The sequence below is a fragment of the Tupaia chinensis genome, unplaced genomic scaffold (genome assembly GCF_000334495.1).
Source record: "Tupaia chinensis unplaced genomic scaffold, TupChi_1.0 Scaffold143796_1, whole genome shotgun sequence".
In the NCBI taxonomy this organism is placed as follows: Eukaryota; Metazoa; Chordata; class Mammalia; order Scandentia; family Tupaiidae; genus Tupaia; species Tupaia belangeri.
Genome location: NW_006203646.1, coordinates 8056381 through 8061830, shown reverse-complemented (window position 1 = coordinate 8061830; position 5450 = coordinate 8056381). Strand labels below are relative to the sequence as shown.

Sequence of the window (5450 nt, the reverse complement as noted above, 5' to 3'; positions counted from 1 at the left end):
TGACTGGGCCCACTGACTCATTTCATTAGCTATATTGAATGTGGCTGGGTTCCTGATCCATCTCGTTAGCTATATCAAATGTGGCTGGGGCCACTCACTCATCTCATTAGCTATATCAAATGTGGCTGGGGCCACTCACTCATCTCATTAGCTATATCAAATGTGACTGGGCCCACTGACTCATTTCATTAGCTATATTGAATGTGGCTGGGTTCCTGATCCATCTCGTTAGCTATATCAAATGTGGCTGGGCCCACTCACGCCCCTGATTCATCTCATCGGCTATATCAGATGTGGCTGGGTCCACTGACTTATCTCTTGGCTATATCAAATATGGCTTAATCAGCAAGACATCCCCAGTAAAAAATCTCCCACCATCATTACCTCAAGCAGAGAATTTTCTGCCCTAATCCGTTTTTCCATCTATCCATATAAGCAGTCACTCCAGCCCCCTTATCCACTTCCATTTGCTAACTTTCTCCTGCCACAGTCTTCATTCTAACCACTTGCTAGAGTCCAGTTGCATCTCTCTATAGTTTCCATGAAACTAAGCCATATTCTTAAAATAAAATTCCCCCTTTCAGTTGACCTAATTCAAATCAGTTTCTATGAATCCTAGCCAATATTGCAAATAATTCATTTTGTATGTGTGTGTATAGTATTTTAGACAAGGTCTCACTGTGAAATGATCCTCCTACCTCAGCCTCCAGAATAGTTGGGATTATAGGGGTGTACCACCAGACCTGGCTTCTTAGGAGAGGCTACAGTCACAGCCAAACCTCCCATGGGGGGTATCTAACATGCGCTACTGAGGCTGGACCTGATAATTCTGTTTTTTCTTCCACGGTTTTGTTTGTTGGTTTGACAGCACGTAAGGGCTGAGGAGGGTCCCCCAGGTCTAACACCTTGTGCTGTGTCACCATGGGAGACCTACATCCAGGGCTGGCAGAAAACCTAGCAAGACAGTGATGATCTGATATGCTGACTTCAAGGCTCCGTGCTCACATCACCTAGGGCTCCTTCTCAGTGGACTTCCCAATGTCCTACCCTAAGAGCTTGAGGCCAGTGGCTCTCTTGATTTTGCTTAGAACCTGGTTGTTGGGAATGGCTCATCCACTCTTGTAGTCCACGATAACTTGAGGCTTTTCATTGGTTTTCATGGCCAGGTCCTTCTGTGTCAGTCCTTTGCTTTTTCAGCCCTGCTGGATCACCCTGCCCACCTCTCGGGCACCCTGTCATGGTGCAGCTCCTCCATCTCCCAGTCCAGCTTGGCCGTGTTCTTGGTGATGGTGTGCTTCTTGTTCTCCCCTGCAGCCCATTTTTGGAATTTCCACATCTTCTTCTCATCACTGACCCACTAAGATGGCCTGCTTTGACTTGGCCTGTGTGGCTGAGGGGCCCTTCTTGTGCAGCACCTCATGGTGTCCCAGTCACTCTCAGCCATGGCGGGGTTGGGGTGGGGCTCTATTTTTTTCTTAATGTGCCCCTTTCACCAGGAATTTCAGATACCCATGAATAAAGGATAGCCAGGGACCTGCAGATGGCATAATGATTACATCACTGGACTCCCATAGTCAACCATGGTCCCAGACCAAGTGGCTTAAAACTCACGCCAGGCACATGTGTGTGCATACTCCAAATCCCAAGAGGAAAATGGAGAACAGATAGTGACATGGCCATTCCCCCTGGGAGGTGATTTCTCGCTTTCTGTCTCTGTCTCTCTGACAAATGCATGTGCCCTATAGCAAAAATCTCTCAAAAGAAAAAAAAAAAAAAAAAAAAGAAAGAAAGAAAAAAAGATGGCCAGATGGATAGAAGATAGACTGACTTCTTCCTGAGAATAAAGTCACTGATAGGCAAAGTAGCTCAATGACCCATACTTTTCTGCTATTCTATCGATTTGATGTTCTTTTTAAAAAATTTTTAGAGGTTTTTGCCTTAAGATATGTGTGCTCACTGTTCAGTCCTATATGGCAGGTGCCCATGCCAAGAACCATCAATTCCATGCAGACTGACTCATGTTGGTCAGAAGACCCAGTGGAATTAAAGGTGAAAGGAAAGATGGAAAGAAAAGGAGAATCTCTCACCTCTAGGGGCTTGCAGAACTAATAGGTCATTCCAGAAGCAGTTTCTGGCCCTATAGGAGAGTTGCCCATACCAAGAGCTATCAATCCTGCCTCAGTTGGCCTGCTTTAGCCAAGAAACCCAATAGAAATGTAGATGAAAATGAAGAAGTTAAAGGGAATAGAGTGAATACCCAGCTAGGGCCTTACCTCCTGACTTAGCTTGCCACAATATATGTTACAGAATGGCTTATACTACAACAACATCCAGGTTCATTGGCGTTTCAGAGAGTTCAACAAAACATACCCATAGCAAAGGGAAAGATTAGCTCTTTAGGTATACAGCTAAAGTACACTCCCAAGAGGTAGGAGCTAGCCAGAGTGGAGAAAGAGTGGCTCTAAGAGGCCCAGTAGTTACTTTCCATGGAATTTATAATTCCATAACCAGAATCATGTTGGTTGATCATTGGCTGAGCCCACTGATTGCTTTCATCCCATTGGCTATATCAAATGTGGCTGGGCCAATGATTCATCTTGTTAGCTATATCAAATGTGACTGGGCCCACTGACTCATTTCATTAGCTATATTGAATGTGGCTGGGTTCCTGATCCATCTCGTTAGCTATATCAAATGTGGCTGGGCCCACTCACTCATCTCATTAGCTATATCAAATGTGGCTGGGCCCACTCACTCATCTCATTAGCTATATCAAATGTGGCTGGGCCCCTGATTCATCTCATTGGCTATATCAGATGTGGCTGGGCCCCTGATTCATCTCATCGGCTATATCAGATGTGGCTGGGTCCACTGACTTATCTCTTGGCTATATCAAATATGGCTTAATCAGCAAGACATCCCCAGTAAAAAATCTCCCACCATCATTACCTCAAGCAGAGAATTTTCTGCCCTAATCCGTTTTTCCATCTATCCATATAAGCAGTCACTCCAGCCCCCTTATCCACTTCCATTTGCTAACTTTCTCCTGCCACAGTCTTCATTCTAACCACTTGCTAGAGTCCAGTTGCATCTCTCTATAGTTTCCATGAAACTAAGCCATATTCTTAAAATAAAATTCCCCCTTTCAGTTGACCTAATTCAAATCAGTTTCTATGAATCCTAGCCAATATTGCAAATAATTCATTTTGTATGTGTGTGTATAGTATTTTAGACAAGGTCTCACTGTGAAATGATCCTCCTACCTCAGCCTCCAGAATAGTTGGGATTATAGGGGTGTACCACCAGACCTGGCTTCTTAGGAGAGGCTACAGTCACAGCCAAACCTCCCATGGGGGGTATCTAACATGCGCTACTGAGGCTGGACCTGATAATTCTGTTTTTTCTTCCACGGTTTTGTTTGTTGGTTTGACAGCACGTAAGGGCTGAGGAGGGTCCCCCAGGTCTAACACCTTGTGCTGTGTCACCATGGGAGACCTACATCCAGGGCTGGCAGAAAACCTAGCAAGACAGTGATGATCTGATATGCTGACTTCAAGGCTCCGTGCTCACATCACCTAGGGCTCCTTCTCAGTGGACTTCCCAATGTCCTACCCTAAGAGCTTGAGGCCAGTGGCTCTCTTGATTTTGCTTAGAACCTGGTTGTTGGGAATGGCTCATCCACTCTTGTAGTCCACGATAACTTGAGGCTTTTCATTGGTTTTCATGGCCAGGTCCTTCTGTGTCAGTCCTTTGCTTTTTCAGCCCTGCTGGATCACCCTGCCCACCTCTCGGGCACCCTGTCATGGTGCAGCTCCTCCATCTCCCAGTCCAGCTTGGCCGTGTTCTTGGTGATGGTGTGCTTCTTGTTCTCCCCTGCAGCCCATTTTTGGAATTTCCACATCTTCTTCTCATCACTGACCCACTAAGATGGCCTGCTTTGACTTGGCCTGTGTGGCTGAGGGGCCCTTCTTGTGCAGCACCTCATGGTGTCCCAGTCACTCTCAGCCATGGCGGGGTTGGGGTGGGGCTCTATTTTTTTCTTAATGTGCCCCTTTCACCAGGAATTTCAGATACCCATGAATAAAGGATAGCCAGGGACCTGCAGATGGCATAATGATTACATCACTGGACTCCCATAGTCAACCATGGTCCCAGACCAAGTGGCTTAAAACTCACGCCAGGCACATGTGTGTGCATACTCCAAATCCCAAGAGGAAAATGGAGAACAGATAGTGACATGGCCATTCCCCCTGGGAGGTGATTTCTCGCTTTCTGTCTCTGTCTCTCTGACAAATGCATGTGCCCTATAGCAAAAATCTCTCAAAAGAAAAAAAAAAAAAAAAAAAAAGAAAGAAAGAAAAAAAGATGGCCAGATGGATAGAAGATAGACTGACTTCTTCCTGAGAATAAAGTCACTGATAGGCAAAGTAGCTCAATGACCCATACTTTTCTGCTATTCTATCGATTTGATGTTCTTTTTAAAAAATTTTTAGAGGTTTTTGCCTTAAGATATGTGTGCTCACTGGAGAGAGAGAGACAGACAGAAACAATGAAAGGGAAAGTGAGATATCACCCCTCCCCCCCCCCAGGGGAATGGCCACACCACAATCTCTTCTCTTCCATTTTCCTCTCGGGATTTTGGGCAACATGCATGCACGCACATGTACCTGGCATGAGTTTAAAGTCTGTAGGTCTGGAACTCAAACCACAGTTAGTGATGTGGAAGTCCAGCAACGTAACTACTACACCATCTGCTGGGCCCAATCCATCTATTTATTTTTACGGATATCGATTAACCACTTGCTTTGTTTCAGGATCTATTTTGAGTGCTGGGCTACAATGATCAGTAACATGACCAAAAAAGTGCCCACCCAAGTTATGTGTATGTGTATACACACACACACACACACACACACACACACACAAATGTCTCAGGACAGTAATCCAGACCCAGATGATGTTGGAGAAAACAGAGAAGAAAGGTCAAAGCCAAAATATGTTCCAAAGAAAAAAACTGAAGGAATTGTATATCCATTAAAAACACAGAATGAACAAAAGAAGATATTTAAGTCTATTTCCCAGAAGAATATAGATGCCAGTTTTTTTTAATGGGAGACTGGATAGTGGAATGGTGATAAACTGAGATGCTCTGCAAAGCTAACCCACATGGGAAGGTTCTGGCTTCACATCCTGAGACCCCACCCCACCACCACCACCAGGGTGTACCAGGAAATAAATGTGCCCATTTTCGGGGGCTGGCTGGGCTGGGAATGGATTACAGCATCTGGATCCTGTTAAGAATGCTGCCTCTTGGGTCCAGCAGTTAGCATAATGGCTATGTCGCTGGACTCCCACATAGTCGACCGTGGTTCAAGTCCTGGACCCAGTGGCTTAAACTCACGCCGGGTGAGTGTGCATGCATGCCCAGGATCCCGAGAGGAGAATGGAGG

At 45.4% G+C, this 5450-nt stretch overlaps 2 pseudogenes; both read right to left on the bottom strand.

Moving 5' to 3' along the window:
• Window positions 1–1010: 1010 nt before the first annotated feature.
• On the bottom strand, window positions 1011–1444 carry LOC102493518 (endothelial differentiation-related factor 1 pseudogene; annotated as a pseudogene).
• Window positions 1445–3575: 2131 nt separating this feature from the next.
• On the bottom strand, window positions 3576–4009 carry LOC102493113 (endothelial differentiation-related factor 1 pseudogene; annotated as a pseudogene).
• Window positions 4010–5450: the final 1441 nt, after the last annotated feature.